Here is a 15356-nt window from a genome sequence, read left to right as displayed (position 1 = left end):
ACATTATGTATTATATGTTTTACTTATATCATTAAACACAGTTGTTATTATGATTAAAAAAACACATTATATTTAATTAAATTTGTTATTTTTATTATATTTTTACTGTCGACGGTGGGTCTCCCAACCAAGCAATTTACTAGCGTTGCCATAGGAACGCTTCGGCTTTTGCCACCCGGAAGAACGTCTATTACTGTTGTGACGTCATGGTGAATTGTCGTATTGACTCGGAAGTATGTGGACGTCTTTTTGTCTGGTGTTGTTGCCATGGTGAATCGTAATTTCGGAGCTCCATTGATCATGGCTTTTCATAGTCTTGGTGCACGCGCTTAACTCAGAGTCAACCTACTAACGCCGCCTTCACACTGGCAGTTGAAATCAGCTCCGTAATACGCCCCCAACGGACATCGTACTACACAGTGAAAAGCGTCGGAAGCGGGTAGAACAAAAATGGCGGAGAGATTAGAAAGGTTGATTCTGCAGTTCTGTATGATCTCTCTGATGAGGGTTATAGAGATATTAATAGGAAGGCTGCTGCATGAGGAAAGTTGCTCAGGACGTTGACATGTCAGGTTGGTTAAAAAATGTGATATAGTGGTATGTCTGCCTACAATTTAATTGTATTAACTGCCCTAATAAGGTTAGAAAATCATGAAAATAAAAAAATGACATGACAACTTATCGTTATAAAATCATTATTTATTTTATTAAAAGTTAAGAGTTTAGGTTTGTTTATCAGTATCATAGCAACGCTAACTTCCGCTGGAATTGTCGGATGGTAACCGTCCGTAGCTTTTCGCAAGAGTTAAATTTTTTGAACTCATCCAGATGACCAACGGACACGATTTTCTTCGCACCACACTCGGTTGGACCCGTTTCGGACCCATTCGCATGCGGTCTGTGAATCTCCATAGGAAATGATTTACTTCCGGTCGTTTCGGAGCCTTATCGGAGCTGATTTCAACTGCCAGTGTGAAGGCGGCGTTAGAGTTGATTGAACTAACTCAACTCAGCTGTTTTGAAACCGAAAACCCATCTCAGGGTAAATCAACTCAAGAGTTCAAGATTTAACTCAGAATTGGTTGAACCTCCTTATTGAAACAGGCCCCAGCTGATTTGAGTTAGTTCAATCAACTCTGAGTAGGCTGACTCGCGTGCCAATACGCAAGTTTAATTCTAACCCCGGATTTCCACCAACTGCAGAACGGCTGCGTATCGGCTCCGCTGCGTGTCGGATCCGTGCTCCGCCGTCCTTCAATACCTACCAGATCCGGATTTATTGCAGAACGGCTGCGGCCATGACTGACAGCTGAAGTCACGAGGACATACGATATCTCGCGAATTTACGTTTGATCGCGTGATTTAACAGGATTTAGTTTCTACAAACAGAACCACAAAACCAGCAACAGTTTGTTTCCATCCAGATGAGTACAGGGGAAACAACTCTGTGCTGACCTGCTGATCTCCTTTTTTTGTGGAGATTATTGTGATTCTAGTACAATGTTTATAATTATATAATCAACTTATAAAATGCTAAATGTTTATTTTGGGTTCCTTTTTAAACGAATTGGGAAAGTAGTAGGCTGTGTAAATAAAGTTAACTATTGTTCTTGTTGGAAAAGGAAAAAGTATATTTTTATTTTGGAAATTACCGGATGTTTTATTTAGTTTCTGTGCTCGACTTCCTGCGGCGCTCTCCGGCATCCGGCAAAAATAGAAACTCTGCGTATCTTCTCCGGAGGGCTGCGGTTGCCGGAGCTGGGACGGAGTCGGAACGCAGCCGTTCCGCAGTCAGTGCAAATTCACACATTGACTTTAATGGAAACCATTTGACTCCGCCGCCGTTCCGGAGCGGATCCGCAGCCGTTCCGCAGTTGGTGGAAATTGGGGGTTAGGCCACATTTACACATAGCCGGGTATTTAGAGAAACGAATATTCCCCCCCTCCGTTTTAAATAATAACATCGTGCACACAACATCATTTTCAAAAAAGTTGTCATTTTACATCAACCCGCATATCCGTCGAGCGCCATCATAACTATGCCAAACTGGGCACTCACATGACGTTAAGCATTTTCTGGCACATAATGTGACGTTTGAGAACCTAAAATCCCGTTTCTCCCAGTTGACACGGCAACACATAACCAGCGTTATCAGAAATCAGCTGAGTTCAACGCAGGATCCCCAAAACTCTTGCTCTTGAAAATGGGTCAGTACCCAGTTTATTTGGACCAGTTTGCTCCTCAGAATCACAACCTGTACGTATGAATAATTATTGATGTATTTTCTACCGTGTGTTCAAAACAGGTATAGTTTTGTGTTTTATATTGTGAAGGTCTCCTGCTAACTCACTTATTACTGTACTGAAATACTTCTGCTTATCAGCTGATGGCCTCTATTACTTAAAACTGTGTCTATTAATCCAGATTGCCTGTCGTTCTTACTACTTTGAGTAAAGATAATTTAAGTGCATTTTTCTTATTTTACAAATTATCTGGCAATGGGGTAAGAAAAATAGTCTTGTTTCAGTTTGCATTAAGATTATTTTTGTAGCTTGAATGAATGAATGAAGTATTTAACATCGCTTATGCTTTAAAAAGGGGGAGGAGACTTAAAGAGAGTTAAAAACCTGCTTCCAGACAGGTTAGGTTAACAAAGTAAGTTAGTATAAGTTATACCTCTCTTTCAGAAACAGGCTTGACATACCCTGCTTTCTCGGGTTTGACATACCTCCCATTCTGAAACGGAAAACCCAGGGTTTCCCTAATTTCAGGGTTTTCACTTAAGCTCCTTTCTGAAACAGGCCCCTGGTGTCACGGTTCATAAATCCTATGTCTCCTTTTTGTCTCGTGTTTCTGTTGTTGTGTGTGTGTGTGTACTGATTAGGTGGGCGTGCCCACTCATTAACATCATCAGCGATCACTCATCACTCCCGTCAACAGCTGCAGCTCATCTCATCATGTGTATATATACTCATCACCTTCTCATCTACTTTGTCAGATCTTTGTTTGTGGTTTCCCGGTGTTGTGTTCCAGTCTACGTCTGGAGTCTTGTACCTTCCTTGTTCCAGTTCATGTTCCTGTGGATTTCGTTTGGATTATTTCTCATCACTGGATTCTCTCACTGCACCGCAGCACTGTCTTCACCAGTTTCATCTGACCATCGGGGTCCCTGCGCCACTAACCTGTCATCTCTGGACTTACCACCATCTACTTCATTTATAATAAACTGTTTCACTTGCATCTTGCTTCCTGTGCTTATTACCCTGACAGAAAGATCTGACCAACATGGAAGCAGCGAGCAATTCATCAAGTTCACTGGACGCATTTGTGAACAGCAGCATACAGAGAATGGACACGCAAGAGAAAGACCTCAACGACACAGTTCGCGCCGTTCATGCTTTAGTGGCGCAGGTGTCCGGGCTCACCCAACAGATCCAACAACATCGGATTTCCACTGCGCCACCCGCACCGCCAATTCCTCCACCACCACCAGCGGAGCCCTCCCAGTCAGAGCCTCGTCTGCCGGTTCCCGAGACCTATTCAGGTGAATATAACTACTGTCGAGCTTTCTTAATACGATGTGAAATGTATTTCTCCATGACCTCTCTCTCTGGTGCAGAGAGTGAATATAACTTGCCCTTAGGCGGAGACGTACCTGGCAGTAACTCTATAGCACAGTCATAGGGACGATGCGGGGGAAGAGAAGCAGCCCGAGACTTACTGAACACCTCCTTCAGGTCCAGGTACTCCGTGGGCACGTTAGATAAATCCACTGCCTCCTCCTGAAACACAGGGACAGAAACAGACGGACAAGCAGAGACAAGACAAGACTTATGACAATAACTGCTCCATGCCGACACAGACTTGAGCTGCCAGTCCACTTTGGGGTTGTGACGGGTGAGCTAGGGGTGACCAAGAACGATGGGTGCAAGAGTAGTAGGGTTGGGTATCGGTTGGGTTTTATCCGATTCCAGTACCTACTCGGTATTTTTTAAACGGTTCCGGTGCTTAAACGGTTCTTAAATCGGTACTTAAGAAAATGAAACAGCACACACTTTATCAAAAAATAATACCCTTTAATTTACAGGGCCAAACTGGACACAATATTAACTTAAATCTTTAAACAATATAAATACAAGTAACATATGGTAATAATAAAACCAATATAAAATAAAAATTCATATTTACATAATATCAAATGAAACAATATTGTATCAAACAATGTAATAATACTGGAGATTGCAGAGCTGCCAACTCTCACGCATTGACCGTGAGACTCACGCAAATTACCCTTTTCACAGACAAATAGGACATTGACACCGACAGACAAGACAGAGAAGGTTACTTTTGATATGGAACAAATCCACAGCTGTCAGATTCTGTCAATATTTTTACGAGATTCACACAATAAATAACGTTTTGGCTCTTTGAAATGTGACAGATCGCTGTAGCGCGTCAGTTCAAACGGCACGTGATACAGCAGCCTACAAATCCACTGCTTCTTAGCTACGCAGCGTTGAGTGAACCTATGAAAGAGAACATCTCTGGTTACTGGTGTAACATATCTCTCAATAGGGAACGGGACGCTGCCAAGCTCCTCGCGCTGCCGACCAGCTTCCTTTTTCGGCAGAGAAATCTGAGGAGCAGATGGCGCGCGCGCGCCAACATATTATGACGACGTAAGTGCGTCGATGCGGCGCCCGCGCCATCAGCCAATGTATTGGCTTGATTCTATATGGGATTCAGACTATCGGCACACCCAGAGGGCGTTCTGACACGTAATTTTACACGTGAAATGCAGCCAAACCTTGCGAGAAAGGGCGCGCATGCGAGACAGAAGAAACTGTGCTCCAAACTGTGTAGCACACGCACGGGCACGGCGGAGAGGGAGAGAGCGAGAGACCTTGCGTGTGTGTGTGTGTGTGTGCGTGTGTGCCTAATGAAGTTAGGCACCGAAATCAGGCACCGAAATTTTCGTTCTTATTCGGTCTGGTTACTACCGTTTACGTCGGAACCGGTTCCCTATTGGCACCGAGTTTCGGTACCCAACCCTAAAGAGTAGTGTCCAGAATGTAAAAGGAGATGGTCTCGGTATGGTTGCCTGATGTGGTAAGGGTAATGTCTTCGGTGGCCAGTGAGATGGTGGGGAGTCTTTGACCATTGAGGGCGTGAACTGCAATCGGGTGCGAAAGGTGTCTGAGGGGAACTTGAAATGTGCGTGCAAAGTTGTGGTCCATGAAATTACCTTCTGCCCCTGAGTCCAGAAGTGCCCGACAGTCGTGGAGGTGAGTAGACCATCGGAGCCTTACCGGAAGGAGAGTAGATGTGGATGAGGTCTTTTCGGCAGAGATCCCACCCGACAGTAGCCTCATACTTACTGTCGGGCTGGGCCCTTTTAACGGACAACTGTAAGCGAAATGTCCAGCTCCTCCACAGTACATGCAAAGGCCCAGGGATCTCCGCCTCTCCTTCTCCTCCCGGGAAAGCCGGGCTCGACCCACCTGCATGGGCTCAGGATCGTAAATGGGGCTGACCGCGCCCCCGCCTCCAGAACGCTGTCCCTCGATCCCTCCAGATGGACGGTTAGGTTGAATTCGTCGATCCATACGTGAAAGACGTGCGTCTACTCTCAGGGCCAGAGCAATGAGATCATTGAGCTTGGTGGGAAGGTCCATGGCGTAGATTTCCTTCTGGACGCGGTCAGCCAGCCCATGCAGGAACATGTCCCACTGCGCCTCCTCGTTCCATTGGCTCTCTGCTGCCAGGGTTCGAAACTCAATCGAAAAGTCAGACACGGATCTTTCTCCCTGCCTTAGATCCGCCAGCACCCTGGCAGCTTCTCTTCCCGCCGGAGAGCGATCGAAGACTCGCCGCATCTCGTCGGAGAGCCGCTGGAACGAGGAGCAGCATTCATCCTGATTTTCCCACACCGCCGTTCCCCATAGCGCCGCCCTCCCAGACAGCAAAGTCAGGACAAACGCAACTTTGGTTCGTTCTTCCTGGAATGTCCTGGGTTGAAGGGAGAAATGCATTTCACATCGTATTCTGGACTCGAGACAGAGGGGACGCGGATTTCAGTACTTGGTGGACTGGGAAGGTTACGGTCCGGAGGAGAGAAGTTGGGTACCAGCTAGAGACATCCTGGATCACTCCCTTATCGATGATTACAATCGGCAGGTAAGGGAGTCTGGGAACGCCAGGAGGCGTTCCTAGGGAGGGGGGTACTGTCACGGTTCATAAATCCTATGTCTCCTTTTTGTCTCGTGTTTCTGTTGTTGTGTGTGTGTGTGTACTGATTAGGTGGGCGTGCCCACTCATTAACATCATCAGCGATCACTCATCACTCCCGTCAACAGCTGCAGCTCATCTCATCATGTGTATATATACTCATCACCTTCTCATCTACATTGTCAGATCTTTGTTTGGGGTTTCCCGTTGTTGTGTTCCAGTCTACGTCTCGAGTCTTGTACCTTCCTTGTTCCAGTTCATGTTCCTGTGGATTTCGTTTGGATTATTTCTCATCACTGGATTCTCTCACTGCACCGCAGCACTGTCTTCACCAGTTTCATCTGACCATCGGGGTCCCTGCGCCACTAACCTGTCATCTCTGGACTTACCACCATCTACTTCATTTATAATAAACTGTTTCACTTGCATCTTGCTTCCTGTGCTTATTACCCTGACACCTGGTCCTCATTGCGCATATTGGTCTCTTTATGTGGCTTAACTGTAATTCCCCTACACAGACTTTTCTTTTAAATTTCCGTTTTCCCCATGCATTATCCCAGTCTGTGATTTATCCCAGTGTGCTGATATGCTGCTGAATAATCTGAATACACTTCCCAATGTCCCTCATATTCACATTATTCACATTTAAAGCTCATTTTAAGCAATCTGTATTGTATAAATTCGCTATAAATAAAGGTGACTTGATATATGGCTACACGTGATTTGGCACAGGAAGGACGATCAGCTGTCCTTCCTGTTTCCCTGAAAAACTGTCTTGCATAACGGACATTGCAGTTTATTGCTCTGGCCACATCTGCATAGCAATAATTGTGTATGGTTCATTGAACAAGCATGAAAAACGTTGTTAAAACCCTAAAGATCTGCAAAGCTTATTTGTATTTTATAAAATTTTGTAAAATAAGAATGCTTAAGAATAGTGTGCACACACAACTATAATGACTCCTGGTTCAAATGAGTAGATTTTGTGAACTTCAAATAACCTTTATGGAACTGCTTCAGGCCAGACATATTATTTAGGTTAATTCATGTCAGGTGTTGGACTTTAATCCCCACTTTTCTCAGCACTCTTTATGGAACAGTTACTATGTGGGGCAAATAACCCACTAATCAGATAACAAGAAGGGCAGGGTTGACACAATAGACGGGAAAACACGTGGCACATACATACAAACATAACTAAAGCACGCGTTCACACAAAACGTGATAAAGAGCAGGAAACCAATGAGAGCTCTCACAGACTGCGTGTCCACACAAAACATGACAACATGAAAGCATTCGGCCGATGATAAACACGAACTACGTGCTACACATACTGTAACACAACAACATTAAAGCATACTCACAATGAAAGACGAAGCATGGAAAATTAATATAAACCCCAGCACTGGACCGAAAACCGAGCTAGACAAAAGTGCTGGGATCCGAACACCACGTGCCGTACAGAGTTTCACGAGTTTGCATGTTAATGAAATCTGATGTAATATTATAATGCGTATTTGGCTTGCTGTCCGGGGGGAGGGCTCCGAGCTCAGAATTCGGCCCGACCCCAGAGTACTCCCCCCATAACCTTAGAGATCATAGGTAACTATGAGCGGACCCAGCCGAATGTGGGGTGAAGGGGTGGTGGTGGGATGCTGAGAAATTAGTCATGAGACAGGAGGTAAGGGAAGGCTTTATTTATACTGGCTTCTTCTTGCGCCGATTGGATGATTACCTGAACATGCTCCTCCCGAACTTTGTTTACATAAAACTTCATTTAAAGAGATACTCTGGTGCAGGCCCGGCTCCAGATATGAGATGAAAGGTGGGCCAAGTGACATTCCAGGTGGGCCGGTCGGGGGGGGGGGGGTTGAGTAATTTTAATAACATGCATTTAAGGCAATTGTTAGGGTTGTATGTTTGTTATTGTTGTGTTTGTGTTTTCTTCATTTTTAATATTTTTTTGTACATATTTTGGAACTATTTAGTAACTTTATATATATATTTTTACATTCTTTACATTTTTTTATAATATATTTTTACATTCTCTCTTTTTGCATTTGTAATATTTTTTTTGACCTCTTAACGGATCTTGTATCAATTAAGTAACTATAGATTTGATAAAAAGGAGCAGATCTTTTAAAATAACTATTTACATCAACTAAAACAAACTTGTTACTAACTAAAAATGTTAACATGTTCTTCATTTTTAATATTTTTTGTATATATTTTGGAACTATGTAGTAACTTTATATATATATATATATATATATATATAAACATGTTTAACATTTTTATATATATATACTAATAAACTACTAATACAGAGCTGCCAACTCTCACGCATTGGCCGTGCGACACACGCATTTGATTGGTTTCACACGCTCACACGCCACACCCCCGATCTCTCACGCTGAAGTGTCAACCTGGGGTGCGTTTCCCAAACCCAACTATGGTCGCAAGTTTCATCGTTAGCATAGAGTTCAATGGAAATTGCGATCATAGTTGGCCAACGATGCTTTTGGGAAACGCATCGCAGGTCGGTCAAATGCCTGGAAGATGAGTGTATCTATATATCTACCTGTTGAGCCACTCGTGATCGAGTAGCTATGCCGCAAATTAGTTAAAATCTCTCGTAATCTAGAGCGAGAGACAGAGATTGTGCTCCAAACCACGTAGCGCGCGCATGCACGGCATAGAGGGAAAGCGAGCGAGAGACCTTGCGTGTGACCCCGAATGTCAAATAAAGTTGTTCTCATTTCCTATTTTTTTTGTTGTCAGACAATAGAACGAGTAGCTATAATATAGTGAATGATTACATTTTTTATAGGCCTATGTGGAACGTTATCTGAATTGAGAGAGTTAGGGAACCGGATGAACTAAGCTCTGTGATAGTGAGTGTTACAAGTAATAAGCACAAGAAAATAAATAAAAATGAAAATAGTCAAACTAAATTCTTTAAATATAACAAAAGAAAAGCAGATAAGTGATAAGTCCATGGAAAAACACTGCTCATTCGCGTCTGTCAGCGGCCGTGCGCTCCTCTCAGCCATTCACTGAACAGGGGAGACGCAGCTAGAGAGAGTGACGACAGGGAGAAAGCAAGACCTCGCGCTCGCAGAACAGTACTGGCAACATTTGGAGGTTATACTGAGGTTTGTCGCTTTTTTGAAAAAAATGTCGCTAAAAATAGCGACAAAGGCGCTAATTTGGCAACACTGGACTCTCGGAGGGAAAAAGGAGAGGGTTGGGTAGAAAATAGAAAATAACGTAGCCTATCTCGAGCTGAATTGAATATCGCACCAATTTTGTGATTGTTATGTGGTGTGGGGCCAGGGTGGGCCAAGCTTCTGATTGGGTGGGCCAGGCCCACCCTGGCCCCCCCGTGGAGCCGGGCCTGCTCTGGTGTCAGTAAATGGTTAGGCCTATACATTAGGATGCACACCAATCAAAATCTATTTAATAGGCTTCCCCACTCTGAGTCTTTATCGATGTTTAAAGCAAATCTAAACCCTTGACAGTATGCATGCTAGTGGGGAAATTCCAGTGTAGTAATGAGTGTATGCAAAAAGCAAATGAAGACTGCCCTTGTGTTCTTCTTAATTCAATAAATTATAAAATCACAACACTTCTGAATCACTGAATGTGGGAAACCAAGTGGACCAAATACAGTTTTATTAGTAATGTCATTATACGTTGCAGTAAAAGTTTGCGGAGAATGTCTAAAGGCTGTAATGTACCTCTAAAGAAGCTAATGGAGAAGTTGAAATGTGAGACGTTGCAGTCTGATTGCAAATAAAAGACACCACAGAATCAGCTCAAAAACAAGGATTTTTTTTTTTTTTTTTTGTGGGGACAAGCAGTTGTACATGGAGTGCCCCCAGGTGCTTTGTGGCATGACTCAAAATTTACACTATTCAAATATATTAATTTGTAATAGGTATTGTTACCATTTTTATTTTATATTGTATTTTTTCTACTTGATTAATATAATATTGCAAATGCATACATTTTAAAAGAAACTGTTTGCAAAAATAACAATATTTTGTGGCTCTGTAAATTTACAATTCTGTATTGTAAAATAATAAATCAAATAATTTAAAAATAACTAGAACCTCTTTAAAAACTAAATATGAAAAATTTTAATTTCTCAAGAAAGTAATGTTATATGATAATATTAGTAGGTTTTATGCACTGAAAGGTATAATACTGTAAAATACTTCTTATAATGCAGAATGTGAATAATGTGAATATGAGTGACATTGGTAAGTTTATTCAGATTATTCAGCAGCATATCAGGACACTGGGATAAATCATAGACTGGGATTATGTATAGGGAAAATGGAAACTTAAAAGAAAGCATGCAGGCCAAATTCACTTCACTCAGTAACATTAAGCATACTGAGATTCAATGGCCTATTATTAAATTCAACAGAAAACATGCCTGAAATAAATACTATATATGACCCTGAACCCCAAAACATGGGTAAAAAAAATTTAAATTGAGATTTATACATCATATGAAAGCTGAATACATAAGCTTTCCATTGGTGTATGATTTGTTAAGATATAACAATATTTGTCCGAGACAACTATTTGAAAATAGTTGGGGTAGGCGCACATAAGCTTCCTTGCTTCAGCCTACCCCTTTTGAGCTTCCATTATTGTGTTATCTTAAGACTTCTGTAACAAACATGAATGTGAACAGCTCAAATAAATAAAATCTGGAATCTGAGGGTGCAAAAAAATCTATGTTGTAATCTAAGTTGTCCATTTATGTTCGTGATTGTGCTGCATTCACTCACAAAAATAAATGTTTTATATATTTATGGTAGGACATTTACAAAATATCTTCATGGAGCATGACCTTTACTTAAAACTACAATATATATATTTTCACCGCTAGGGGTCACTAACCTCTTACAATAACAAAGGCATAGGTTGATGACGCATAAGCGGAGTTATGGAACTTGTCGTCATGTCGATGGATCTAATAATGTTTATGGATGAGTGAATACATTCATGTTTTTTAACATGACTGTGGTATGAAGCAGGTCGCGATTGCTAATAAGAGACAGATATCAGCGCTACACACGAGTCGCGCGGATATAAAGGAATAAGGACATTTCATTCTACCGAACTACCCGCAAATGCTGAATTACTACTCACACAGGTCAGTTTATTTGATGAATTAAACTTGTGAGGTAACGCAGCGCTGTTTCACTTGGTCTACACTATCATACTAAACAGTAGTGATGGCAGTGTGACGCTGAAGCTTCGATACGTGCTTCGAAACCCTGAACTACAAACCTAGAGAACCGAGTAGCATCTGCCTGCAGTCCCGGAGGCTGCATTTTCAGGACCCCACTTCTAGGACCGCATTTCTAGGACCCTAGGTTTTTAGTGACAACGCCACCTACCGAATTAGAGGACCAGCGAAAATGGATGACATTCAGAGTGTGAGTATCAAATGCGAATCAATTTTTATTTGTTTAACTTTAAAAACAATTGTGATGCATTTCATTGGAAAGTTAACGTTGCCAACGTGCTGGTGATTTGCTAAACAGTCTTGAATGCATAGCCATCATATATTAGCCTCTAATGCTGGAAAATGAAATACTACGGTTCATTTAACGGAGCTGTTGCATGATAGGCTAAGCCTGTGTTGACTTACTTACAGCACAATAAACTGTACCATGTTCGTTCTGAAAGCTTGTTAATTACTCATTGTTTTTCCATTTTAATTCAGTTAAAATAATCGTAATGTTTTCACTGTCACGTGCTCACAGTAAGCCTGTTAACGTTACCCACAATACATGTTATGTGTACGTCTCTTCATTTTGACATGGTTTTATAAAGTTGGTTGAGACATATGACATTTTAATAGTCAGACATATCAGAGAGGCCATTATAATAATTGACTGTTAAAATCCCACGTGTTAGATTGTGTCATTTACTGTATAGGCCTACTTATATATGGTCAGGAAAAGTCGTGTCAATAATGTTATTTCTATTCAGATTTCTTGCATCTCTCTCTATTATTTTTTTCTCAGTTCAGATGGGCTTTATTGACATGAGTGTTTCTAGAACCTTTGTTCCCACAACATCAAAATCATTTTTTTTTCCAAATCTTTGAACAGTATGCAATAATTGTATTATGAACAGTAATTGGTATGAAGATTGATATCATTATTTTTATCATTATCATTACTCTGTGGTAACTAAGATCTTTTAAATATGAAATTTTAAAATTAGAGAGTAGAACATGTTCAACTAAATGTTCCTTATTTAATTCACTTCTCTTTCTCTCTCTTAGGAGTCAGTGATGATGTTGTCCATGTGTTTGTCCATCCATTGAAGTGGTTCACGTCATGATCAAATTTGTTTTTGTGTGTGTTCAAGTTCAGTTGTTACATATTATTTTGTAAAATATTTTGTGTGTTCAATTTCAGTTGTTATATATTATTTTATAAAAGATTTTGTGTGTTCAAGTTCAAGTGTTATATATTATTTTGTAAAATACACAATCTTAAATCTACCCCCTGAGTCATCCTTGTCTTCCCTCTGTACTTGAAAATGTGGTCCATCGAGTGACTGAAAAGGCTATAACATGATTCCTTGTTTATTTTACTTGAGTTATATTATAGTATGCTACTTAGACCCAATTTCTCAACATTCCTAGGAACCTGGTTTAATTGCAATAAAGAAAGTAGTATTTGGGTGTAATAAAACTTTTTAAAAAACTCTAATGTAGTTAAAACTGGGTGGAGATACTGCCTTGGTGGCACTTTTTTCGTTCCTCCAAACTAGGGTCCTGGAAATGCGTTCCTGGGACTGCGGTTCTCCGACTCGGTAGGTGGCGCTGTCACAAAAAAACTAGGGTCCTAGAAATGCGGTCCTAGAAGTGGGGTCCTGAAAATGCAGCCTCCGGGACTGCAGGCAGATAATATTGAGAGAACCACTGCTTCAAAGCTTGCTTTGGTGCGAAAAAAATCATGTGACATATGACGTCCGAAGCAGCAAGTGCTTCATTGCCTGAATGAATCATCTGACTGGTTTGCGGTCCAATCAGGTGATTCACTGGAACGGCGCGTCTCGATTCTGAGTCTGATGGTGACTGATCCACCAGTAGCAAGATCAGAAGACCCACTGGCGTACTGGCGAAACCATCAAAATGTGTACCCTCATCTGTTTAATCTTGCAAAAAAAAAATTTATGTTCGCCAGCATCATCTGTTCCTTGTGAGCGAGTGTTTTCCAAGTCTGGAGAGGTTGTGAGCAAAAAAAGAAACCGACTCAGTCCAAAAACTGTTGAAAAAATAATGTACCTCAATAAAAATCTTTGAGTGTTCCCCATCCCAAAAATCACCCCCTGCCATAGTTACACAAGCACACCCAACCTATGCCATATTTTCCAAGCACTCTCTCCTAAATAACACAAAACATACATTTATCAATTTTTATTTGTAAATAGAACATTATGCTCAGCATTAGCATGTGCATAAAAGAGTTTTCAAAGGAAATATAGTTAAAAATTTAAAAGTTAAAATGATCTTAGCAAAGATGCTTCAGAACTAAAGTAGTTTCTCCAATACTGCTCACTGATTAATTTGACTGCAGCCTTGCTTTTCGCCAGGAGAGGTCGCTGCAACTGAAGCTTCGAGTAATGAACCCATTTTCGAACCAATTGGCTCAAGTGGTTCAGTGCTTCACAAAAGCTTCATTTGGCCATCACTACTAAACAGCATTTGTATGTTGAAAGTTATAATGTTATTCTATGTATTAAGTTTGTTAGCTGTATGAGACTAGCAGTAAGCTAGATCAACATTAGAATTGTCACGGGTGTGGTGAAGGTAGGTGAAGACAAGAGTCCAGATTTCCAATTCAAATAAACTTTACTATTAAACACCTCAAGAAACAGGTATAGGCAGCCAGACGATAAACACACCAAGGTAACACAAACATCAGCATTGACGTGCTAACATTCAACGACCGACAAAGACTGAATGAACAGAGGCTAACTAAATACAGAGACAAATGAACCATAATGATGTGAAGACAGGTGACACAGATGATGATAACGAGGGACAGGCTGGTAAGTGAGGGAGTGAATACAGGTGTGGAGACGAGGAGGATTCTGGGAAGTGTAGTGAAGAGACAAGGACAGACTGGTGCAGACGAAGACTGTGACAAGAATAACATACTGATCATATTCTAACATTTCATCATGTTGAGCTATATAACATTGATTTGTTTAATGTACATTTACTCACCTGTCTAATAAAGTACATCCAAGAGCAGCGTCTCGTCAAGTCCAAGTTAGTCGCGGACATGGAGCTCTCGCCATTTCGAAAACACCACGCCGATATTGATCCTCGTTTTATTTCTCCTTTTGTCCCAAAGTCTGCTTGCCGTGGTCCATATTGTTTGAACGAAACAACAACAGCGTGAGCGTGCCGCTAGACGTAACGCAGTTGTCCACGTCTGTCGCCATGGTTACTATGGCAGTACAAGTGGAAACGAGGATATTACATCATTGACAGGCGACAATGACCAGGGATGAGCCATTATTTAAAATTGGAATTTCTCTGAAATTAAAAATCTTTGGGAACTTTTGGGATATTGTAAGTACACAACTGCAGGAAATATATCACACAGTGCAAGTGATTTTTGGATATTTTATTACAAAAATCATCTCAGACTCGAACACAAGCACATCTCAGACTCAGACTCAGCCTAATGATTTCTGGAATAAAAGAAAAATCGATAATTTTGACCCATACAATGTATTGTTGTCTTTTGCCACAAATATACCTGTGCTACTTGTGACTGGTTTTGTGATCCAGGGTCACATATGATTATGTACATGTGTTGCATGTACTTAACTGAATCACTAGTAATTTATATGATGGTGGTAATAAGAAAAATTACATTGAAATATATTTGCTAGACTTGATGACTATGTCACACTGGTTTTCTGTCTCTCTCTCTGTGGTTTTCTGCAATGACATTCTGTACAAAATAGACTTCAGCTAAATGTGTAATTAAAGAGTTAGTTTACCCTAAAATTCTGAAAATTTTAGTCATCCTGATGTACCCTTACATTCGGACCGAATGCAATGATTGGA

General features: G+C 41.1%; 1 protein-coding gene across 1 annotated transcript in view; it reads right to left on the bottom strand.

Annotated features, from left to right (window-relative positions):
• The window catches only part of tdo2a (tryptophan 2,3-dioxygenase a), a 263007-nt gene that overhangs the window by 153540 nt on the left and 94111 nt on the right, over positions 1-15356 (bottom strand). The window lies entirely within an intron of this gene.

The sequence above is a fragment of the Rhinichthys klamathensis genome, unplaced genomic scaffold (assembly GCF_029890125.1).
Source record: "Rhinichthys klamathensis goyatoka isolate OS25496 unplaced genomic scaffold, OSU_Roscu_1.1 h1tg000186l_1, whole genome shotgun sequence".
NCBI classification, from domain to species: domain Eukaryota; kingdom Metazoa; phylum Chordata; class Actinopteri; order Cypriniformes; family Leuciscidae; genus Rhinichthys; species Rhinichthys klamathensis.
Note: the sequence above shows the minus strand (reverse complement) of the source record. Positions and strands in the feature narration are given on the sequence as shown.